The sequence below is a fragment of the Schistocerca piceifrons genome, chromosome 2 (assembly GCF_021461385.2).
Source record: "Schistocerca piceifrons isolate TAMUIC-IGC-003096 chromosome 2, iqSchPice1.1, whole genome shotgun sequence".
NCBI lineage: Eukaryota > Metazoa > Arthropoda > Insecta > Orthoptera > Acrididae > Schistocerca > Schistocerca piceifrons.
Genome location: NC_060139.1, coordinates 994,994,480 through 995,021,467, shown reverse-complemented (window position 1 = coordinate 995,021,467; position 26,988 = coordinate 994,994,480).

Genomic DNA, 26,988 nt, shown 5'->3' with positions numbered 1-26,988 from the left:
CAGGAGCGATGCTCTCTAAAGCCGTGCTGATGCACTGTTCACAGAATTTCCGTCTGTTCATTCCTTTCATAACATAAACTATTCCCTTTGCACCATTTTCGCTGCTGTTGATATAGCTCTCTATTCGTCTGACCTGCAATCGTTATTTTCTTTCCATTACATTTGACGGACCATCTCTGTATCTAGATTACATCTTTGGATTTTTCTCCCCAGGAGCTTCTCCACTCTATTTGGATTCGTGACTCCACTCTACGTCACGTAAATGCTACCCTATTATTAATTGTTCAATCTTCACCTTGGCACTCGCCACATGGAGACCAGAATTGGGGACTAATTTGGATTCTTTTGCCAATGGAGAGATTATCATGACGTTTTTCCAGTTATTGGCCGCATGATACATATTACTTGTCTTTAATGCCGTGGTTTTCAGTGCCTTCTGCACCCTCACTGCTGGTTGTCCCGTCTCTACGGGCAATTTCTCACCCCAAGGACAAGAGATTTCTCTGTACTTTCCAGCGTCCATTTTGACAAGGCCGTTCGCAGAGTACCTGCTACTTGCTCATAAACTACAGTGCTTGATTGCTAAAAAACAGACACATTGATAGACAAGAATAATCACAGTGATGGAGGACACGAGAGGTGGAGTCGTGTATTTATTGACCCGTGGCCGCGTTGTGCTATCTTTCGATCCTCTGACTGACTGGCGTTCCGGTACGTTTGCGAGTGCTGCAATAATCCGCTCGGTTAACCGTTGTTTTCGAGCGAGGAAAAGACGGGACACGTGCAAGGGCTGGTGAGTTGGTGTTGGGTTGGGTTGGGTTGTTTGCGGGAAGAGACCAAACTGCGAGGTCATCGGTCTCAGCTGGTGTTGGTATGAGGCGCCAAAAGGTACAGAATGAGGGGCCAGTCTGTTGACATGGTGGCCGTTGGGGCTTCTTGTGAATTCGGAGCCGTATGCATAATAGCATCCATTGTGGCTGATTCCAGGGTTTCAGAGAGAGAGAGTGCACCAGCAATTTGCCTTCTGGAATGTTCTCGCCGTGTGCGATATGGATGCTGACGGACAGAATAGTGCTTTGAATAATTCCATACGGAGTGCTAAAAAGGATATGGTGTGTTCTGTGTTAATTCTCTCACTGAACCTCACCTATGGAGTTCTAAAGATGAGATTTTCTTGCAATTACATTAACCTATTTGAATGCCCGAGTGCAACTTCGCTGATTTGCTTAGTAATTTCTAGTTATTTGTGCATAAGAAGCGTTGTACAGGCAGCTGGTCTGTTAAAATATCCGAGTTAGTCTCGGGTTACATAAATGTTCACTTAGACAGGACACTGACTTAAATGGTAAACTTGTCGATGAACTGTTCTGCTCCGATTCTGCCGTTGGTACTAAATGTGCACTTGTGTCTCCAGTTGTTGTTCCTTATCTGTACATCATTCCTTATCTGTTGTAAGTTTTGAGCAATGTTGAATCAGTTTTAGATGTTTTAAACTAAAGTTCTTTTAAATTTGTTTTAGATGGGTTTAAATTTTGAAGGTTTATAACCTCAATTTTTTCTGTAAATGTTAAGACTAGAGTGCGTGCCAGACGGGTAAGCTTGTATCTATTACTATGTTGTTTCAAAAGCATATTAGAGATCCGTTGGTAAATCTGCTGTTTATTATCACAAAGTATTATTCTTTTATACTAGCAGTTTTAGTACAGTAACTGAAAGTTCTGTGTGTAATGAAAAATATGGCCCTGAGCACTATGCGACTTAACTTCTGAGGTCATCAGTCGCCTAGAACTTAGAACTAATTAAAGCTAACTAACCTAAGGACATCACACACATCCATGCCCGAGGCAGGATTCGAACCTGCGACCGTAGCGCTCGCTCGGTTCCAGACTGTAGCGCCTAGAATCGCAAGGCCACTCCGGCCGGCAGTAATTAAAAGGTGCGAGCCTTATTCACTTAACTTAGACGTAAACAATTGGTCAGCGAACTTCACGTTAGTTTAACGGCCTTGTTAAGTCTTGAAAGACATGGAGACCTTATTGCCGGAGCTCTTGCTATTTGTTGACAGCCTTGGCCTCTGAGCCCTGACATTTTAATTGACGTGGCGCTTGTGCATGTGTACTTACTCCTGTATTTCGGCCTGTGCCTGTACCCATACAAGGTCTCCGGTGGCCGAAAGCTCTCAATGGAGTTTTGATTCTAATTGCAACTACGAAACAAGTTAAGTTTTCCGAATATTCTACTTGATGGGTTGTTTTAAGTAAGGCATTTTCGAGCTTGCCCTGTCTTGTGATCTAGCGTAACGAACCTAAGAATCTATTTAGAATACTTGAGATTTCGAAAATTTATTGTACTTAAGCTTTTGAACGTTTAATTCCGTCTATAATTCACTGCTCTTGATAGTCTTCTTGGTCTGATTGGGTGCACACATCTTTAATTGATTGGAAGATTACCAGACTTAAAGTTGTAAATTTGTCCTCTTTCCCGGAGGTCTGACACTTGTTCTTGGTTGAGCAAATTCCACTTATATACTTCTTCTTCTTCTTCTTTAGTGGTCAATCCAAGGATTGGTTTGCAACAGCTACAATGGCAGCTTGTCTCCATTCTGTGCGTCTTTCAGCTTTTCTCTTCATTTCTTTATAGGTGTTACATCCCACATCATTCACGATTTGATTCAAGTATCTCAGTCGTGGTCTTCCTCTTGGTCTTTTTACCTCGACGTATCCCTCTATGATTGTGTTCACGAGTCCTTTATGTCTTAATAGATGGCCTGTAAATTGCACTCTTCTTTTAACAGTGAAACCTCAGAAGCTTCTCTTCTCACCTGCTCTTTCCAGAACCACTTCGTGTGTGACCTTGTCGATACATTTTATTTTGAGCATGCGTCTATAGCACCACATTTCAAAAGAATTTAGCTTATGGTCTTCCTCTGTCCCGAGAGTCCATGTTTCACACCCATAGCATGCAACACTTCACACATATGATTTCAAAAATCTTTTCCTGATTTCAAGACTGATGGAAATGGAAATGAGCGTTTGGCGTCATTGGCCGGGAGGCCCCTCGCGGGGCAGGTCCGGCCGCCATATCGCAGGTCTTATTACATTCGGCGCCACATTGGGCGACCTGCACGCCGGATGGGGATGAAATGATGATGAACACAACACAACACCCAGTCCCTGAGCGGAGAAAATCCCCGACCCAGCCGGGAATCGAACCCGGGCCCAGAGGACGGCAATCCGTCACGCTGACCACTCAGCTACTGGGGCGGACTTCAAGACTGATGCTCTTAGATGTTAAGATGCTTTTCTTCTTGTTAAAAGCAGCCTTTGCTTGAGCTATTCTACTTCTCACTTCTGCCTTGCTCCTTCCATCCCTGGTAATATTACTGCCCAGATAAGTAAATTTATCAACTTATTGAAGCAGTTCATTGCCTACATGAACTTGGACTTACACTTGATCTTTTTTGTCGCACGCCATTACTTTTGTTTTTGCTTTATTAATTCTCATATTATATTCTTCCCCCATAACTTTATCTATTCTATTCAGTAGGACTACAAGATCTTCTTCACTTTCAGCCAGGACAGCTATAGCATCGGCATGTCTTATCATATCTATTCGTTGGCTATGAATTACTACACCTGTCTGTGAATTTTCCCTTATTTTTTTCAGCGCCTCTTCAATGTATAGGTTAAAGATAACAGGCGATAGTGCGCAACCTTGTCGGACACCTTTCCGTATCTGCACCTCTTCTTGTTTTGTCCGTCCACGGATAACTGCTGTCTCGTTTTTGTACAGGTTCTATATCATTTTTCTATCTTTATAGTCTATTCCTACTTTTTTGAGTACCACAAACATTTTATCCCATTTAACATTATTAAAGGCTTTCTCTACATCTACGAAAGCTATGTATGTTGTCAGGTTCTTATCTAGTCGTTTCTCTATTATTAGTTTTAGAGCAAATATTGCTTCTCTGGTTCCTCCACCTTTCCGGAATCCAATCTGGTCTTCGGAGAGTGTAGCTTCGACTTTTTGTTCTATGCGTTTTAGGATAATTGAGGTTACTATTTTAGAGGCGTGAGTAACTACGCTGAGCGTCCTATAATTTTCACATCTTGTAGCATTTGCCTTCTTTGGAATGGGGATCATAACGTTTTTCTCAAAATCTGTATGAATTTTACCCTGCTCGTGCATGTTGAAAACAAGATTATACAACTCCTGATTCAGTTTGCTCCTCCAGATTTCAGAAGTTCGGCTGGGATATTGTCTATACCAGGCGATTTGTTGTTTTTCAATTTCTTCAGAGCTAGTTCAAACTCTTCCTTTAATATAGGTTCACCTATGTTGTGTGCATCTACTTCTGTTTCTTCTTCCATGATGTTTTCAGACAGTTCTGGTCCGCTGTACAGTTTACCTGTATATTGTTTCCATCTTCTTGCAACTTCATCGTCATCCAACATATTTTCAGCTCCTTTGATTCTGCCAATTACTTCTTCAAGGTGGTCATACATCATGTCGATTTCATCATCCTCGTGCCTCGTAGTTGGCATGTATACTTGGATTATGATTGTGTCTCTTGGTTTAGTTTCCAATCTGACATAAATTATCCTCTCACTATGTTGAACAAATTCTTTTACTCTTAATCCCATCTCTTTATTGAGGATAATTCCCACTCCTGCAATCCCGGGATTGTCTTGTGCTGTTCCAGTGTGTATGATTCTGTGATCCCCTGACTAAAAGTCGCCAGCGTTTGGCCATCTCATTTCTGAGACTCCCAGTACATCAATATGTATTCGTTTCATTTCCATTTTCAAGTTTTCCAGTTTACCACATTTAAGAAGAGAGTTGACGTTCCATGTTGCTATCCTTCTTACATTAATGCTTTTGGATTTCGGTATCTCTTTAGTTGTCCCCGCCCGGAGCTCCGAATGGGGGACTATTTTACCTCCGGTGAATTTAACCAAGAGCTGTTGATGTTTGGGATACCCGCCCGGGTCTTTAATGGAGTGGTTTCCCGTTACCTTCTCCATTCTATGCCGTTGGCCACCTTGTGGCTCCTCCGCCTTTAGGAGCAGTTTCCCACCCCAAGGGCAAGAGAGCGCCCTTCCTTCTAGCCGCTCATCCACCCTCCTAGAAGGCCGTTGGCACTTGATAGAAAGTAATCTCCTTATCCCGGGAGATATTCGGCTTATATACTTGTGTGGGTTTTATTCAAGGGTCTTACGGCCATTTAAAATTTTGGAATACTTTAACTTGTTGTCCACTGAGTTTTAAGTGTGACCCCTGCGGGGGTAAGCCTACTTCGGCCTAGTCATTGCGATAAACAGTAGTTATTTCAATTATTGTTTCTCTGTTTTAAATTTATTTGTGCAAATGAAGGATCTTGTTTAAATTGATATTTCTCTTGTCTTACAGTCTGCTTATGTAAGAGAACTTTGCTGTTTACTATTATACATCAGGCGCAAGAGAAGATTGTGGTTTGAAGTACCATTCTGATTGTTGGCGTATTTGAAATAAATTTGCAATTTCTTCAGGAAAAATGATGTGCTCAGTATGGGTTCGCCCTTCCACGTCTCTTCTTCGTTGTCCACCCTGCGTTCGGAAATTCCATTTCTAACGAAACATGATACAGATATTACCACATGGGAATGCAGGTTAACTCATATAAGTTCATGTTTGACACTGGTCAGACTTCCGACATAAATGTCGATATGGGGTTGTCAGTGCTGAATATGCTCTCCTCGGGCAGAAATTTGCATCTGTTATTGATGCTGGCTACGAAACTGTTGAGCCGTCATTGGAATATATTATCCCACTCCTCTATTAAGGACGATTTCAGTTCTTCCACGTGTGGGGAGGGAGTCTTCGTCGCGTAACACGTCTGACAAGAGCAGCCCAGCCAAGCTCTAAAGCGTTTAGCTCTGGGGAGCACATTTACTCGTAATACAGCGTGCGAAAAAAAAAAGTGTTTCGGACGAGTGAAAACGATTTTGAAACCAATTGTGGCAGCATTAATGGAGGGCGAAAAGGCCTAGAGTTACTTCCACCAGTATGGAGCAAATGTCCATGCAGCCAACCGAACCTCTGAGAACTTTTACACAATCTTCACCCTTACAGATTTGTTACCAAAGGTCAGTCTGTCTGATCGCGGCCCCTGGTGGCCACCAAGGTCACCTGACCCTTCGGTGAGCAGTGTACAGTGTGTGGGAGCCCTCAAGTCTAAGGTTGTCGCAGTATCCCTCATGGTATTCAAGAGCTGCAGCAGAACATTTCGGATGAGACTGCAGCAATTCCAACAGCCCCGCTTCGACCCGCCTTCAGAAACTTGCAGACCAGGACCCAAAAGTGCCAAGAGGTGAATGGTGGTGACTTTTCAACATCTGCCATACTCAGGTTACTACGGTATTTCCTTTCCTCTGCTCCGTTTCTTTTTACAATGGAAATTTGTTCTTCATACCACTTTTGTTTGCCTCGCCCTGTGTCTTTACTTTCCAGTGCGTTTGGCACTTCAGCGGTGCTGTGTGGGCGGCCATTACCTTCCGTAAACAGAAGTCCGAACCTACCGCGACCCTAAACAGACGGACATGATCCAGAATAATCTCCGCGGAGTACAACTGTGATGTAATGGTACCTCTCGAAAAGATATACAGTGGTGTCGTGTCATTGTGCGTAACGACTTCCCATAATACCCTTCCAAAAACGCCTAGGCCATACCGATGAAATTCTCTCACCATTCTTACTGGTGGCCAGAATCACTTGCCACAGTGAAGCGGGATTCGTCGGACAACATCACTCCGAACTATTGTTGCTGACCCCAGCCAACACGCTCCCTACACAAACGAACTGTTTCCCGACGATGCTGGAGTTGAAGTGGGATGCATGTAATGGGCTTCCGAACATACAAACCAGGTCTGCAGCGATATGCCTGGGAATGAGGTGTCGGTTTCTTTCCTTCACTATCGCTGTTTCTCGATCGTCTTGCGGTATGCTGGTGCGTCTGCGACTACCGTCAGGTTTTCGCATAGCATTTCCATATACAGCGGCCTTTTTTAAATAGCGAGGTGACACTTTTGGACACAGCCGCAATGGCGGCCAAACTAATGACACTACGGCCGGCTCCGAGCCGTCCAACTGCTCGTCCACGCTCAAAAGCACTCAAATTCTGTCTTCCAGCTTTGTCTCCGTACCACAAGAAATGTTGCATTAATCGATTCCGCAACAACTTTCGTCACAGCGTACTGCATGAATTGTAGAATGTATACAGAGCATTCGTGCACAGTCTTCGCTACAGTTAACATTTTCTGTTTCTGTTTTTGGTCGGATGTTGATTAGCAATTGTCATTTGTCCCGTAGCAATTGGCAGTTGTTCCTTAGCATTTATCAAATAGTGAAGATCTCGCTCAGTGACTACAGACCGACCGTCTTTCTCTCCTCGCGCTGCCGGCCGGTGTGGCAGAGCGGTTTTAAGCACTTCAGTCTGGAACCGCGTGACCGCTACGGTCGGAGGTTCGAATCCTTACTCGGGCATGGATGTGTGTGCTGTACTTAGGTTAGTTAGGTTTAAGTAGTTCTAAGTTCAAGGGGAATGATGACCTCAATAGAGCTCAGAGCCATTTGAACCATCTCCGCGGGCTCCCCAATAGAGGAACAAGGAAGAGAAATAATGATTCCGATACATTATCAAATCTCTTACAAATCACGCGTGGAAACCCGTCACAACCCTTACGACTTTTGCATCTGGGATATGATTCGCAAAATCTGATTTCCATCAATACAATTCCTGCACAGTACAAGAAACTTAAATAAAAAGAAAGAAAGGAAGGAAAAAAGAACAAAACAAGATGAAGAGGATGTGAGGGTCTTTCGGAAAAAGGAAATTTATTGCAAGTTCTATGGGACCAAACTGCTGAGGTCACACACTACTTAATCTAAGTGTACCTAACTTACTCTAAGGACAACACACACGCACAGCTATGCCCGAGGGAGGACTCGAACCTCCGACGACGGGAGCCGCGCGAACCGTTGCAAGGCGTTCCAGACCGCATGGCTACCCCGCGTGGCCAGGGTCTTTCGAAAACAGAATGTTTACTTGGAACATTATCAATGACCTCTATAAATGGCCGTTGTGTCTTGTGCTACTTGTGTGTTATATGTGTTACGTCACTTTTTGAACACACAACAGGTCGATATTACAAGAGTCTCACTAACATCATTGTCACACATCGACATAGAGCGGTTGACGGGTGGGGCGAAAGATCTTGTGGCCCTTGGGTAACGAACTTGAGTTGAAAAGGATACAACATCCTAACGGCAGAACAGAGACTGAACCGTGGAGTGGTTGCCGGAGCAGCATGTTTCAACCCCTGGAGTGGGGTCTCCCGGCGCCGTGAGAGCGGTAGCAGCCGCTAGCGCCGCGACCCGTAGGAGAGCGTGCCGTGCGGGCGTTTCAGCCACACTACACCCTTGTTCCGTTCTGTGTGGAGCGGCACAAAAGCCGGCCGGCGCCCTGCCCCGCCGTGCGACCGCGTCACTCAGTGCAGGTTTAAACACACGTAATGGGATGCCGGCTCCAGTGGCGGCGGAACACGCGTGGGACGGCACCATTTTGCCCAGCGAGTGTGTGTGTGTGTGTGTGTGTGTGTGTGTGTGTGTGTGTGTGTGTGTGGGAGCGTGTGGGAGCGTGGGCGTGTGCTGGAACAAACGTAACGTGACGGACTTCACACCTGCCGCCCACAATCTACTGGCTAATCAAACTCACTGCTCAATTTTTGTAAGGCTCAAACTAATCCTAATACCGAACCTAAGTACTGAATGCTTAACGTAAACTTACTGTACAACAGTCTAATCTGTCCTATCTTCTGATAAAGGAACTCCATAGATTTGCATTCTCCCCTATTGTCGTACCATATTTTTCAGCAAGTACGGTGCGCATTCCTTCTAACATCTCTCTTGTTAAAACTCTCCGCTGCTCCAGCAGTAGCAGAAACATTTCTCACCACAGCAGCTGTCACCCAAGCATTACAATGAGTAATCGTTAAATTACCATCAATGCTGAAAAAAACCTTACAATCAACAAGAACATAAAGACTAGTCAGCAGTTCTTTCTTTCTTTTTTTTCGTTCTGTTGGGCTCGCAGCGTAGTATACTGTAGCTGGTCTGAAGCATTCATTTCCATAATGTCTTATACCAGTCAATAGGTTAATTTCAACAGTACTCTTCACAGCTTTATTATTGATCCTCAAAGACCCCACAGGGCAGCTCTACATTCTTTATTAATTTGTCCCCCTATCGGGAAACACAGTAACACAGCATAGTGCGAGCATAACGGAGAGCAGACTCCAGGACAAATGGAGATTTGAACTATTCTTCAAAGCGTGCTCGGATGGCTAAAATTGTTAAGATGACCGCTAGCGGCAAGCGGGAAATCTGGGTTCGAGTCCCAGTCCGCCGTAACTTTTCATTTTTTCTGATATATTCTACAGCTTATGTGGATCCATAATCGCAATTTGCGATTCCATTCTCAATTGAATACGGGCGCTGAACGCCAGCGTGGTGTCTCAGACAAAGCACCGCAGTCTTTCTGAAGGTCTTCCAAGTCGTCGTCGTATTGGGATAAAACTACAATAAAACTTATTTAATGTATTCTCAATTGCGAGTAGGAAGAACCATTGGGTGAAGCATGGAATGACGAGAATGAAAATTTGTGCCGGACCAGGACACGAACCCGAATATCCTGGTAATCTCGAGCGGTCGCCTTTGCATTTGGCTACCGGTATACGACTAATGCCAGACTCAAACGTCCAAATCCGTGTTCGACTCCCGGTCCGGCACAAATTTTCATTGTCGTCATTCCGTTCTACTGCTGATGGTTGTCCATATTCACAATTGCGAATAAATTAAATTTTTATCGTAATGGCTATAGTCGCCGCAGTGCCTTTTCCTTGGAACATGCATTCATGTCCAAAGGAACTTTCCATCGTACGAGGGCTATTCAGAAAGTAAGGAACGATAGGTCACGAGCCGGCCTTGTGGCCGTGCGGTTCAAGGCGCTTCTGTCTGGAACCGCGTGACCACTACGGTCGCAGGTTCGAATCCTGCCTCGGGCATGGATGTGTGTGATGTCCTTAGGTTAGCTAGGTTTAATTAGTTCTAAGTTCTAGGCGACTGATGACCTCAGGAGTCGCATAGTGCTCAGAGCCATTTGAACCATTCGATAGGTCACGAAATAGAAACCACAGTGAAAATCAAAACTGTTTTATTTGCAACAACTAGCTACAATTTCCAGCTACTTATCTCCATAGTCGCCGATCCGACTTAGACGTTTGTCGTAGCGTTGTACCAACTTCCTAATACCCACGTTATAGAAGGCAGCCTCCAGAGCTTTCCGCCAATTCTTTGCGCTGGCCTACAGCTCGTTATCTGTGCCAAAATGTTGTCATCATAGCCAGCGCTTCATGTGAGCAGAGATGAAACTCACAAGGAGACAATTAGGCCTGTATTGTGGTTAATCAAACATTTCCAATTGAAAACGATGTAGGAGAATCTTCAGTGCCCCTGTAGAATGTGGCTGAGAATTGTCTTGAAGAAGAAAACGAACGACAGTTATGTAACGTTGGCTGCATAGCTTTAGGTGAAAGTTCTCACCAGGCCCTCGTATTTGGCGGGAGACACTATTGTTCTCGGTATCTTTATGTGCTCCCTGTGTGCTCAGAACTAAAAAGAACTACGTAATGCGATCGACGGGCATATTAGAGACACTGCGCAACACGCCTGTGCAAGCCTTCATCGGATTTTCACTGTGGTTTCCATTTCGCGACATATCGTTCCTTACTTTCCGAAAACCCCTAGTAATTCAGAATAAAGCAGGCATTGTGTTATCGTATTCGGAAGTACTATGACATCCCTGGACGCTAGCGCAGAGCAATGGTTCCCGCCTCGTAACATTCTGTTCCACGTCCGAAATTTTGTATCATTTCTTTCGTTGTTTCTTTGGCGTTCCATTTCAACAACATCGGTAGTAGATTGCTATCGTGTCTTACGTTCATCTTAATAAGGACTTACCCTCCCTGAGCAACAGGACATTGGAACTGCTGTGTACGCCGGCAAGATAACGTACACAGCTATACGCATCATGGCCTCAAATAGCAGGGCTTGTCACATGTGTCACACCACATAATTATGGTTAGTAGCAACATAGGGAACATCTAACAGGGACCATATTATGCTTTCCCCGTAAGTCATATCCATCCCCTTTAATTAACCTTTGCCACCCCGTAGGGCACTTAAGGAAAGGACTACATCTTGCTTCCACCTGACGGCAGACAAATAATTCGCATACGAACATTCATACAGCGACGTTAGATTTAAGAACACACACAGTAATCGACACAGTTGTCGCAGTTGCTATCAGTTGCCTTAGTTTGTCATCAGATGCGTGGCAGCTGTCATCGAGCAGTCATCGCAGACTGTCGCAGCGTACTCCCACTGCACAGTGTTGCTTTTTAACGAGGACAAATATACCATCACCGACAACAGAGCCACACTGGGACTACTATTAGATTGTGGAAGAAATGTATTCGGAATAGCGAATACGATTGCACTGCTGCTGCACAGCTTATTAATCCCAATGGACATTTACATCAGATCGGGACTCGACACCAGATATCCTGTTTAGCGCCAGCTGTCGCCTGAACAGCTTCAGCTATACGTACACGCCTCCAGATCCGACATAAAAATTTCCTTATGTCACTGAGTGTCTATTTCCTGCGTTCGCGTAACTGCTGTGATTACTGCACGGGGAAAGACTTCAGTATTGTCGTGGACTGTCTAGGCATGTAATACATGTCTGAAGGACGCCGCATACTACATCGTTAAACACAGGCAGTGCATATGATACTATCAGATTAGTTAGTCATCGTTCACTACGTTACATTTAGACCAGTGTTCAGAACTTCAATATGACTGCCACACTTTCACATAATCATCATCACGCTAAATATGAGTATCTGTATACGTGTGTATTTAATAAATATCTGTTAACTGATACCGATTGTGTTGAAAGTGTCTGTGACAGGCAATTGCTGCGTCCAACAACGCAAGCTCAATACAGAAACTGGTTTGTGTGGTAGAGGTTGCGCTTCATACCTTGCTTGTGTGCGCAGAGCTTATTTTGTGGATACAAGAGGGACTTTCAAAGAGTGTTACTTCCTGCCTAAGCGATTACAGGTGAGATGGTATTGTAGTAATTCAATATACACAGACGGGAAAAATGACAACAAGAAGGAATTGTGCGACATAAGCGAAAGTTGGTAGGCGTGTTTCAACAACTGAAGGTGATGTCTATTCAAATTTCGCTTCCCTTCCACAGCAGTGGCCTTTGTAGCATCACTATGGGGATGCAAATCAAGTTTGCTTTAAATACACACTGTAACGGTAGTGAGCGTTAGTTAGCCTTCATATTGTACATGGTGAGTTGACATTAGTCACGAATACCTTTAAGGCACCAAGACGCCATTATCAACCACTCTAGGAGTTTGAAGGAATCCGTGTAATATGTCTAGAAGGAGATGGACGGTTTTCCTGAAAACTGAAGAAGGACTTGGTTGGAATGTAGCCAATGTATATGATTTCTGGGAGAGGTGGTTGTGGTGTCACCGCCAGACACCACACTTGCTAGGTGGTAGCCTATAAATCGGCCGCGGTCCGTTAGCATACGTCGGACCCGCGTGTCGCCACTATCAGTGATTGCAGACCGAGCGCCGCCACACGGCAGGTCTAGTCTAGAGAGACTCCCTAGCACTCGCCCAGTTGTACAGCCGACTTCACTAGCGATGGTTCACTGTCTACATACGCTCTCATTTGCAGAGACAACAGTTTAGCATAGCCTTCAGCTACGTCATTTGCTACGACCTAGCAAGGCGCCCTATTCAAGAATATATTATGAACAGATAATATTGTGAATCATGTACCGTCAAGAATGACGTTCATAATTAATGGATTAAAGTTAAGTATGAAACTAATTACGTCCGCTTTCTGAATTCTCATTCCTTGTCATGTTCCAGACCTCACGTCAGTATAGTTCTTCCCTCTTCACGCCAGCCTGCGTGAGCTAAAAGGAGTGCATTTCGCCCTCCACTAGTAACACGGTGTTGGCTCTTCTGCTAACATAAAAGTGGTAACGGGACTATACATGGTCTCAAGGAAACCGGCTCCGGACGGCCACATGGCGCTACTGAGACGGAATACCATCGTGTTCGGCTTATGGATCTTTCGCATAGCACTACATCCGCAGTAACAATTTCAGCAGCTCTTTGCATCACACTGACACAAAGAAGCGTTACGAATCGGTTACTTGAACTACAGCTCCCTGCCAGACACCCTGTAGCATGCAGTCCACTGGCCCCAAGCCGCCGACAATTGCGACTGAAGTGGTGTCAAACGAGAGCTCATTGGAATGCAGGATGGTGGTCTGTCGTGTTTTCTGGTGAAAGCTGGTTCTGACTTGGTGCCAATGATAGTCGCATGTTGACTGGAAGGAAACCAGCTGAGGGCCTGCGACCAATCTGTCTGCATGCTAGTCACTGGCCATGTCTGGGCTGGGATTTCGTATGACAGCAGGAGCACTCTCTTGGTTATCCTGTTCACACTGACTGCAAAATTGTACGGCAGTATGGTGACTCGACCTTTTGGGCTGCCATTGAACTGCGTTTCAGGGGTTGTTTCAAAACAGGACAATGCTCGCCAACATACCACTGTTGTACCTCAACATGCTCCATAGTTTCGACATGTTGCCTTGGCCTCCTTTGCCTTGGCCTGCTCGATCACCATCTGTCTCCAATAGAGCACATATGGAATATTATCAGACGACAACTCCAGCGTCATCCAAAACAAGCATTAATGGTCCCTATATTGACCGAACTAGTGCAACAGTCATGGAACTCCATCCCACATTGTGACATCCGGCATCTGTGCAATACAATACAAACACTTCTGCATGCTTGCATACAACACTCTGGAGGTAAATGGTTCAAATGGCTCTGAGAACAATGGGACTTATTTTCTGAGGTCATCAGTCCCCTAGAACTTAGAACTACTTAAACCTAACTAACCTAAGGACATCACACACATCCATGCCCGAGGCAGGATTCGAACCTGCGACCGTAGCGGTTGCGCGGTTCCAGACGGTAGCGCCTAGAACCGCTGGGCCACCCCGGCCGGCCTCTGGAGGTAACATCTGTTATTAACGTACCAGCATTTCACATTTGCAATGGTTATCCCACTCGTACATGAACCTGTGATCTTGCAATGTTAATCATTTAAATATGTTACCTAGACAAGTGCAAAGGTGAAGATGGGAAATGTCCGCAACTCGTGGTCGTGCGGTAGCGTTCTCGCTTCCGACGCCCGGGTTCCCGGGTTCGATTCCCGGCGGGGTCAGGGATTTTCTCTGCCTCGTGACGACTGGGTGTTGTGTGATGTCCTTAGGTTAGTTAGGTTTAAGTAGTTCTCCGTTCTAGGGGACTGATAACCATAGATGTTAAGTCCCATAGTCCTCAGAGCCATTTTTGAAGATGGGGTATAGCGTAACTGAGGAATTTGAAATTGTGACAGGACTCAGGCATGGAGATGGGTTGTCCCCTATCCTGTTCAACTTTGACCTCGAGAAGATCGTACGCGAGACCTTCCAAGAGAACGAAGGGATTGAAATCGAAGGAAAGAGACTGGCATACTTAGCCTATGCAGACGACATCTGTTTACTCTCTAGGTCGGAAGAGGAGTTGGAGCAAATGACCAAAACACTAAAGGAGGCTGCCAGCAAATTTGGGCTAAACATAAACGAAGCTAAGACAGAGTACCCCGCTATGACGCGTGGTCATTGTCAGACTGCTGATCATCACTGCATGTTGGGGACCATTCCTACAAGAGAGTGCAAGAATTCAAATACCTAGGGGCACTTTTCACTGAGAACTCGTCATGTGAAGCAGAGATCAATGCCACAATACAAGCAGGAAACCGATCTTACCACAGCCTAGCACAACTGCTTCGGTCCAAATCTCTCTCCAGACAGTTCAAGATTGGACTGTACAAAACCCTGATCCAGCCTGTTGTTTTATATGGCTGTGAGATATGGAGTATCCGGAAGCAGGACTCCCATAAGCTCCTTGTTTTTGAGAGAAAAGTGCTTCGGAAAATCTTCGGTCCGGTTCTGGATGCAGATACAGGGGAATGGAGGATCAGATACAACCAAGAGCTTGAGGAACTATACCAGCAGCCCAACATAGCAAGAACTGTCAAAGCCAAACGAATGCAGTGGGCCGGCCATGTGGCCCGGATGGAGGATCACAGATGGTCTCGGAAGCTCCTGGATTTCACACCTACAGGAAAGAGACCGCCAGGGAGACCCAAGAAGCGTTGGAGGGATGGACTCCATGAAGATTTAAAACAAATGTCAATAGATGTGGACTAATGGCGGATAGCAGCAATGGACAGAATACAGTGGAGGAGGAAACTTATAGATGCGTGCGGTCCACTGGGCCTGATCACGTAGTAGTAGTAGTAGTAGTAGTAGACAAATGTATACCGAAATTTAATTACTCCCCATCAATGACTTCTTGGTGTTGCGGTTTTTTCCTTCAGTGTGTGTTAAAGAAAATTTATGTGAATTTAAATGTTTTTGATTGTTATAATACCATATTGGACATTTCATAAGTGTTTTTGTTTTTCCCGTATCATCTTGAGTGCAGAAGCCGCTACGCATCACGCCAACGGCAGAATCTTCGTTGCAGTGACCAAGGACGCCGAGCCGGCCGGCTCCATTGCTCAAGTGATAGCTAGCGATCGGATGAAGATCCCGTCCTTCACTTTTGCCAACCTCTAAAGGTTAAAATCTGCAACGAAGATTTAAGACTTGTAACGAAATATTCTATAATGTTCACTTAAGTGTGAGTTTTTCACAGGCACTGCTTTTACGTGCCATATACATGTCTTTTTTAAATACAATAATAAATCTGTTGAATTGTGAATTTTTTGTATGCAGTGCCAATATTACCTTTGAAAATGACATCATTTACATGGGCAGTAAAAATATACAATACAGATGTGCTGAAAAGGAAGTTTAAAAAAGGTAGAGGAAAAACAAGTCACTTAGTTTCGCTAGGTTTAAAATGAACCTTGGGAGAACGCTACGACGATTTATTCTCTAAGAAAAGGGAAGAGTAAGCGCTGTAATACAAGCAACAAATTTACTTAAATCTCTCGCGACTCAAATTACGAGTAAACTATTCTACAGTGAAAACAAAATATTCGTACATCATTCTAAACCAGGAAGATTAACGTGGTTTACACTCTGGTGAAAGATACTGCCATGCAGATATCAGCGTTAGTGCTACATTAATGCTCTCCACATCCGTTTCTCCAGTCGCCCAATTATACGTGTTGCTTCAGTAGCATGCTACGCTATAAACGACAGGGGATTTAATTGATTACAATTAAAAGCGGGTCACTGAATGTATTGCTAGTTGTTGGAACTGATCCCTCTCCAAAAAGCAACAACTGATTGAAAAGATAAACCGTACGCTACAATACACAATGAATTTCTTCATATTGATACTTCAGATATATTGTACGTGTGGAGCGAATGATTAAACGTATCACAAGATGAGTGCTATTCCATCTCAGTTACATGGAAACACATACCTCACTGCGTTTATATCTCAAGAAAGCTACCTGGGGATAATACAAACATGAGACGCCCACAACATGCGCAACACAAACGGCACGATAATTCATGACACATAGCAGGCAAAGATAATTTTGAGTGCTGTATACAGATAACCAGCTGTTGCTACGTCACTATCGGTATTTAATATGCAGCCAAAGTAAAGTATAAGCTTAAAAATTCCAAAAATTGTGTACAAAATATCTTGTGGGGTTGTAGGATTCTCACAACATCTAAACTATCGTTCATTAAAATTGCGGCACTATGACAGCGTAATGCGACGTAAGTCGAAGTGGTACGACGTGAAGTGTATTACAAGATTGAATATGCAAACGTTTAAAATTTCAGTGCAACTCAAGTTATTTAAGGTTGAATAGCAAGTGCATTGTTTTCGTTCTACTGTATTTTTTTTGTTTTTTTTTTTAAACTAGTTTTCGGCTTATTGGGCTATCTTCAGGAAACAACTGACTAGCGCCCGAATGCGACACTACCTTTCAGCTAACCAAACTTTATTGGCAAAGATGTACTCCATTTGCCTAGAATGTTTTGCATCAAACTTGTCTGTTAACGTTTAAATTAGAACTTACACAATGGAAAATGTTAGTTACAATAAATAACTAAACTACACAACATTACAGTTTAAAGACAGCAGAGATGCTATACATCTGTATCTTATGTACAGTGTGGTGTCACCGCCAGACACCACACTTGCTAGGTGGTAGCTTTAAATCGGCCGCGGTCCATTAGTACATGTCGGACCCGCGTGTCGCCACTTTCAGTGATAGCAGACCGAGCGCCACCACACGGCAGGTCTAGAGAGACGTACTAGCACTGGCCCCAGTTGTACGGACGACGTAGCTAGCGATGCACACTGACGAAGCCTCGCTCATTTGCAGAGCAGATAGTTAGAATAGCCTTCAGCTAAGTCAATGGCTACGACCTAGCAAGGCGCCATAGCAATTGATAGTTATTGTATGAAGCATGTCTCATCAAGAACGATGTATACAAAAGATGGATTAAAGTTAAGTATTCCAGAAGCTACGTACTTTTCTTTATAGCATTCATTACGCATCCTGTTTCAGACCTCACGCCATCCTGCGTGAGCTTATAGCGTGTATTTCGGTCACCTCAAACCACACTGTGTCGGCACTTCTGTCGACACATCATACAGGATGTTTCAAAGTCCTTACGTCAAACGCCTATGGGTGATAGCTTATGTACTGGGGAACGACTGTTACCACAGGAAAATTGTTCGCTGACGCTTCCCGGCGACGTTATGAGCCATTTATGTTTTTTTATTAGGCTTACTTATACCAATGAGAGGCTGTCGGGTTTAGACATGCTGCGACATGCATATGTCTTGTGTGTTGCCTATAATTCAATCAAATGCTCCGTATGGAAGGGGTAGGCCCAGCAAAATTAAAGCTCCTAATGAAACTGTAAAATACCTTTCTCCACTTACAGGTAATCATTTTTAAGACTTTCTTGTCGAAAGTCGTTCTGTCAGTTTAGTTGGTTAGGTAGCGTGCAGAACACCTGGTTTGTAAACAATACTGTTTTGGTGAAATATCGTCGTCGACGAATACTATGATATGCCTAGATTCGCACCGAAGCTTTAGTGAACATTTTCTAACATAATTCGTATATGGCGTAACTGTAAGGCAAGATTACGCAGCGCCATTCTCATTCAGAAATCTAATTTGAAAGCTGATTATTTATGAGAATATGATTTCATGTCTTGTGCAAGAAGCAGAAGCGTCAATAAGCACGTGTTGCAATTCGGTAGCCGTAGGATCGTAGCCTGTCGACACAGCAATTTATCGTTCAGTGATATTTTCGCCCGCGTTGATCCAGATAATACGACTACCATGCGATGACGTAATCAGTAGTTTCAGGAGGACCACACTCAAATCCACGCAGGACCTCACCAGACCTGTAAGTCAGCACCCGGTTTACATGACGGCAGGACGGGGGCAAGAGGCTGCAGCTGCTGTCATGTCTTTTAAAAGACGTAACTAAAATAAATAAATTCCCAGAACAGCTTGTCTGCGCACTACTCTGTCTTCGATATCAACTTTCGTCCCATTAAATGCGACTTTTGTTTAAATTAACAGTAACGTTGCAGATAAGGGTAGGAAAATTGCTTTGAAAGTTTTGGTGCTTTAAAGAGAGCGTCATTTGTGGCAGTCAGTAGGAGGGTTACCATGATTCCCGACATGCCTGGCGCCAAGGTTACAGCACGCGATGTGAGTCCGTCGCTTTCGTCATTATGTGGCCACGTCTTGCCAGCTGTCAGTTGCTTACGGGGAGTAAGAGCCGAGACTGGTTCCTCCACGTCTCGCATACTGACTTTTTGTCCTGAGTCAAGACAAGTTGCTGTTTCTATGAATGAGTTTCTGTGTGTGTGTGTGTGTGTGTGTGTGTGTGTGTACGGGCGCTTCCACCTATTGTACCAATCGGCTACAATGCATTATTTCGAAACGGAGTTCATAATTACTTTAAACGACGTACGCAACCACGTGTGTGACGCGGCATTTTTCACTGGTACCGATTTTAGACTGAGAAGAATGAAGCGTAGTATTTTGTAATGGACTTGTAGTCCGGGGTGATATGTTACAATACACCATCACCGGTCTATAGCGTAGTAGTGAATTCTCCTCGTAAAGAAGTCAATTCTCTAGTATCTGACTGCGAGTTTTAAGATACACTCCTGGAAATTGAAATAAGAACACCGTGAATTCATTGTCACAGGAAGGGGAAACTTTATTGACACATTCCTGGGGTCAGATACATCACATGATCACACTGACAGAACCACAGGGACATAGACACAGGCAACAGAGCATGCACAATGTCGGCACTAGTACAGTGTATATCCACCTTTCGCAGCAATGCAGGCTGCTATTCTCCCATGGAGACGATCGTAGAGATGCTGGATGTAGTCCTGTGGAACGGCTTGCCCTGCCATTTCCACCTGGCGCCTCAGTTGGACCAGCGTTCGTGCTGGACGTGCAGACCGCGTGAGACGACGCTTCATCCAGTCCCAAACATGCTCAATGGGGGACAGATCCGGAGATCTTGCTGGCCAGGGTAGTTGACTTACACCTTCTAGAACACGTTGGGTGGCACGGGATACATGCGGACGTGCATTGTCCTGTTGGAACAGCAGGTTCCCTTGCCGGTCTAGGAATGGTAGAACGATGGGTTCGATGACGGTTTGGATGTACCGTGCACTATTCAGTGTCCCCTCGACGATCACCAGTGGTGTACGGCCAGTGTAGGAGATCGCTCCCCACACCATGATGCCGGGTGTTGGCCCTGTGTGCCTCGGTCGTATGCAGTCCTGATTGTGGCGCTCACCTGCACGGCGCCAAACACGCATACGACCATCATTGGCACCAAGGCAGAAGCGACTCTCATCGCTGAAGACGACACGTCTCCATTCGTCCCTCCATTCACGCCTGTCGCGACACCACTGGAGGCGGGCTGCACGATGTTGGGGCGTGAGCGGAAGACGGCCTAACGGTGTGCGGGACCGTAGTCCAGCTTCATGGAGACGGTTGCGAATGGTCCTCGCCGATACCCCAGGAGCAACAGTGTCCCTAATTTGCTGGGAAGTGGCGGTGCGGTCGCCTATGGCACTGCGTAGGATCCTACGGTCTTGGCGTGCATCCTTGCGTCGCTGCGGTCCGGTCCCAGATCGACGGGCACGTGCACCTTCCGCCGACCACTGGCGACAACATCGATGTACTGTGGAGACCTCACGCCCCACGTGTTGAGCAATTCGGCGGTACGTCCACCCGGCCTCCCGCATGCTCACTATACGCCCTCGCTCAAAGTCCGTCAACTGCACATACGGTTCACGTCCACGCTGTCGCGGCATGCTACCAGTGTTAAAGACTGCGATGGACCTCCGTATGCCACGGCAAACTGGCTGACACTGACGGCGGCGGTGCACAAACGCTGCGCAGCAAGCGCCATTCGACGGCCAACACCGCGGTTCCTGGTGTGTCCGCTGTGCCGTGCGTGTGATCATTGCTTGTACAGCCCTCTCGCAGTGTCCGGAGCAAGTATGATGGGTCTGACACACCGGTGTCAATGTGTTCTTTTTTCCATTTCCAGGAGTGTATTTTCTAACGTCTCCTGACAACTATACTGCATTGCTCTTGTACGCAACAGACAACTTACCTCATCTTGCTGCTGTAACTGCGTGATCAGCAGTATGCTAAAACATTTCAAGAGCAATACTGCGATCCATGCAGTGTGCAACGCGTGCAAATAATAATTCTAACAACTATTGCCATATTTTTATATACATACAGAAATTGAATGATCAAGATGGGTTTGGTCAACTAGCCTTGAACGGTAAAAAAATGAAAGAAACCAACAGACTATAATCTACTATACACGCGATATGTTATTTAAATATAGACAAACTTTACGCAGACTTTTAATTATTCCAGAATGTCTACACTCAATAAACACGTTTCTGGCCATATCAAAGATGCGAATACGTATGCACACACGAATCTGACAAAATCCCTCCAGTGTGCAAGCAACCAATAACTACGTAAAGCCGGGCCGTCGAGAGCGAGTCCTGCCACGGGCATGGATGTGTGTGTTTTCCACAGCGTAAGTCAGTTTAAATTAGATTACCTAGTCTGTAAGTTTAGTGACCGATGGCCGAAGCAGTTTGGTCCTATAAGATCTTACCACAAATTTACAAATTTACGAACTACGTAAGCAAGCAACAACTACGTGCAGCATAAAGGCAAATTACCAAGACGGCGCTACTAGCACTATCATGGCAGGCTGTGACCTTTCATGTCGTGCGTCTTCTCTCCACTGCTGGTTGCGTCCGACCACTTCCGACTCCTCTTAACAACTGTTCGCTTTCTGCTACTCGCTATAATAATATCTCGGACTCACAGTTTGTGTATGCAGATTACAGCAGAGTCATTGGTCAACTTACAAAGAAGTATTAACGTCCAACTTTCACTTTACCCACAGAGTGGTTCTAACTTCAATAATACAATAAACACAATTTTAATACGCCAAAATCAACTACATCCTAAATCCTAAAAGCATTAATAAGCTTGCGACATTTACCTCTGTATGTGATACGCTGTATAATGTTCGTCTATCGGCTGTTTAGCTTCCAAGCTGTGTCACTTTGAATTACGTAAATATTTTAATAAAGTAGTTACCCACGAACTATTCAGAGCTTAACTGGTAGTTTGAATGTAGGTGCTCTCACTAAATAACATATCCTAATTACTGGCGTTTATGTTTCAATAGCCGGCCGGAGTGGCCGAGCGGTTCTAGGCGCTACAGTCTGGAACCGCGCGACCGATACGGTCGCATGTTCGAATCCTGCCTCTGGCATGGATGTGTGTGATGTCCTTAGGTTAATTAGGTTTAAGTAGTTCTACGTTCTAGGGGACTGATGACCTCAGAAGTTTAAGTCCCATAGCGCTCAGAGCCATTTGTACCATATGTTTCAATAAAATTTTTACTGTCAGTTAAATTCACACTAAATCGTCGACTGTTGATCAACAAAAAAGTAATTACGTCGACTGATAATAACGGCTCGAGACCACAGTATATAGACACCATATTAAATAACTAATTGAAATGTGCTGGAAAACGAAAGGTGATGTTCACAGACACAAATTGCTGAAGTCTCACGGCAAACTGCTTCGCGTAATAACTGCCTATCAGCTCACTCGTCTTAATTGTCGGTCAGTGTTGAAAATAATCGAAGTCCCCATAGCCTAATATGACACGCTCTGTCTTAATTGTGTATCACTGTTGAAAATAATCGATGTCTCAACAGTTAATCTGAGACTCATCCAATGCAGTGCCAAATATATCATAGTCTTAAACTGCTGCTCACGAAAAATCACATCCTTCTGAACACTGACCGAAAAATAATCGGAGTTCCAACAGCTGCCTAAGAACTGTACGTGCCACTGTAGTCACTCCAAAATATCACCGGAGCTCGTGTGACCAAGTCACCAGCCATCAACCTCCAGCTACCTCAAGTACCAACCAACTAGAACCGCCCTACAAAACAGCTTGATGTGGACAGACCTCGAGCAATATGGCTGCCACCCTTAGAAAAGCTCTGTTCGACCCCCTCCATGCATCCTGCTGCCAACTCCCGAAAAGTGGGTGTACTAACGTCACATAGTGACATTATGTGACCACAAGTATTTTACACAACCTTTTATTCGATCATTTTAACAAAATCTGAATACGCCATTGCATGCGAGCTGAAATTTTACACAATCTTACAATAAACTGCATGACCTGTAGCCCACAAAAAATTTTAGACATTTACAACTCCGACTTGGAATAGAGAAAATAGTTTACGTCCGCAGTACTTTTAACAATTATCATGCAAAAATAAACACTACGTCATTTTAACAATAAATTGGCTTCCATTGCCTTTGCCGGATTTGATGTATCTCTAATCAAATCCAACTTATGGGTAAAAATACGCAAATTCAGTTGTAAACAATGAAAAATCACAGTAAAGAAAATAAACTTAAAATCTAAGTAGTGTGGGTGGTGTTTGGTAACAATAAATAGTAATGTTATAAAATATGTCGATAGCTCTGTTGAGACGAATTTATGAGCATTACAATTTTTTAACTACATTTCTTTGTTGCGATAAATAGTTTAGAAGTTAGAAATTATCTCGTGAATTACTTTGGGTCGGATCTACTGGAACTGTATATCTCCACAGACTTAATTGTCCGGGAATATCTCGTATCACTGGACTCATTTAGATACATGTTTCCATTTTTGCCATTTGTGATATTTGTACTCAGACGTGAGCAATACTTTCATACTTCGTAACCACCAGTGGCTTGCTGATGTCACTAATGGGACCGGCGCGCTTTGTCAGAGATGACGCGGACAGACCTCATTGTGCTCAGCGGATGTCACAGGTTCTGGCAAAGCAGAGGTCGCCTTCTGCCATGACTGGTTTGATGCGGCCCGCCACGAATTCCTTTCCTGTGCTAACCTCTTCATCTCAGAGTAGCACTTGCAACCTACGTCCTCAATTATTTGCTTGACGTATTCCAATCTCTGTCTTCCTCTACAGTTTTTGCCCTCCACAGCTCCCTCTAGTACCATGGGAGTCATTCCCTCATGTCTTAGCAGATGTCCTATCAACCTGCCCCTTCCCCTTATCAGTGTTTTCCACATATTCATTTCCTCTCCGATTCTGCGTAGAACTTCCTCATTCCTTACCTTATCAGTCCACCTAATTTTCAACATTCGTCTATAGCACCACATCTCAAACGCTTCTATTCTCTTCTGTTCCGGTTTTCCCACAGTCCATGTTTCACTACCATACAATGCTGTACTCCAGACGTACATCCTTAGAAATTTCTTCCTCAAATTAAGGCCGGTATTTGATATTAGTAGACTTCTCTTGGCCAGAAATGCCTTTTTTGCCATAGCGAGTCTGCTTTTGATGTCCTCCTTGCTCCGTCCGTCATTGGTTATTTTACTGCCTAGGTAGCAGAATTCCTTAACTTCATTGACTTCGTGACCATCAATCCTGATGTTAAGTTTCTCGCTGTTCTCAATTCTACTACCACTCATTACCTTCGCCTTTCTCCGATTTACTCTCAAACCATACTGTGTACTCATTAGACTGTTCATTCCGTTCAGCAAATCATTTAATTCTTCTTCACTTTCACTCAGGATAGCAATGTCATCAGCGAATCGTATCATTGATATCCTTTCACCTTGTATTTTAATTCCACTCCTGAACCTGTCTTTTATTTCCATCATTGCTTCCTCGATGTACAGATTGAAGAGTAGGGGCGAAGGGCTACAGCCTTGTCTTACACCCTTCTTAATACGAGCACTTCGTTCTTGATCGTCCACTCTTATTATTCCCTCTTGGTTGTTGTACATATTGTATATGACCCGTCTCTCCCTATAGCTTACCCCTACTTTTTTCAGAATCTCGAACAGCTTGCGCCATTTTATATTGTCGAACGCTTTTTCCAGGTCGACAAATCCTATGAAAGTGTCCTGATTTTTCTTTAGCCTTGCTTCCATTATTAGCCGTAACGTCAGAATTGCCTCTCTCGTCCCTTTACTTTTCCTAAAGCCAAACTGATCGTCACCTAGCGCATTCTCAGTTTTCTTGTCCATTCTTCTGTATATTATTCTTGTAAGCAGCTTCGATGCATGAGCTGTTAAGCTGATTGTGCGATAATTCTCGCACTTGTCAGCTCTTGCTGTCTTCGGAATTGTGTGGATGATGCTTTTCCGAAAGTCAGATGGTATGTCGCCAGACTCATATATTCTACACACCAACGTGAATAGTCGTTTTGTTGCCACTTCCCCCAATGATTTTAGAAATGCTGATGGAATGTTATCTATCCCTTCTGCCTTATTTGACCGTAAGTCCTCCAAAGGTCTTTAAAATTCCGATTCTAATACTGGATCCCCTATCTCTTCTAAATCGACTCCTGTTTCTTCTTCTATCACATAAGACAAATCTTCACCCTCATAGAGGCTTTCAATGTATTCTTTCCACCTAAGTGCTCTTTCCTCGGCATTTAACATTGGAATTCCCGTTGCACTCTTAATATTACCACCGTTGCTTTTAATGTCACCAAAGGTTGTTTTGACTTTCCTGTATGCCGAGTCTGTCGTTCCGACAATCATATCTTTTTCGATGTCTTCACATTTTTCCTGCAGCCATTTCGTCTTAGCTTCCCTGCACTTCCTATTTATTTCATTCCTCAGCGACTTGTATTTCTGTATTCCTGATTTTCCCGGAACATGTTTGTACTTCCTCCTTTCATCAATCAACTGAAGTATTTCTTCTGTTACCCACGGTTCCTTCGCAGCTACCTTCTTTGTACCTACGTTTTCCTTCCCAACTTCTGTGATGGCCCTTTTTAGAGATGCCCATTCCAATTCAACTGTACTGCCTACTGCGCTATTCCTTATTGCTGTATCTATAGCGTTAGAGAACTTCAAACGTATCTCGTCATTCCTTAGTACTTCCGTATCCCACTTCTTTGCGTGTTGATTCTTCCTGACTAATGTCTTGAACTTCAGCCTACTCTTCATCACTACTGTATTGTGATCTGAGTCTATATCTGCTCCTGGGTACGCCTTACAATGCAGTATCTGATTTCGGAATCTCTGTCTGACCAAGGTGAAATCTAATTGAAATCTTCCCGTATCTCCCGGCCTTTTCCAAGTATACCTCCTCCTCTTGTGATTCTTGAACAGGGTATTCGCTATTATTAGCTGAAAATTGTTACAGAAAATTAGTCTTTCTCCTCTTTCATTCCTAGTCCCAAGCCCATATTCTCCTGTAACCTTTTCTTCTTCCCCTACAACTGCATTCCATTCGCCCATGACTGTTAGATTTTCGTCCCCCTTTACATACTGCATTACCCTTTCAACATCCTCATACACTTTCTCTATCTGTTCATCTTCAGTTTGCGACATCTGCATGTATACCTGAACTATCGTTGTCGGTGTTGGTCAGCTGTCGATTCTGATTAGAATGACCCGGTCACTGAACTGTTCACAATAACACACCCTCTGCCCTACCTTCCTATTCATAACGAATCCTACACCTGTTATACCGTTTTCTGCTGCTGTTGATATTACCCGATACTCATCTGACCAGAAATCCTTGTCTTCCTTCCACTTCACTTCACTGACCCCAACTATATCTAGACTGAGCCTTTGCATTTCCCTTTTCAGATTTTCTAGTTTCCCTACCACATTCAAGCTTCTGATATTCCACTCCCCGACTCGTAGAACGTTATCCTTTCGTTGATTATTCAATCTTTTTCTCAGGTAACCTCCCCCTTGGCAGTCCCCTCCCGGAGAGCCGAATGGGGGACTATTCCGGAATCTTTTCCCAATGGAGAGATCATCATGACACTTCTTCAATTACAGGCCACATGTCCTGTGGATACACGTTACGTGTCTTTAATGCAGTGGTTTCCATTGCCTTCTGCATCCTCATGTCGTTGATAATTGCTGATTCTTCCGCCTTTAAGGGCAATTTCGCACCCCTAGGACAAGAGAGTGCCCTGAACCTCTATCCGCTCCTCCGCCCTCTTTGACAAGGCCGTTGGCGGAATGAGGCTGACTTCTTATGCCGGAAGTCTTCGGCCGCCAATGCTGATTATTTATCAAAATTTAGGCTGTGGCGGGGATCGAACCCGGGACCGAAGACTACCAAATTCAAACGCTGTGCCCTACCAAACTGTGTT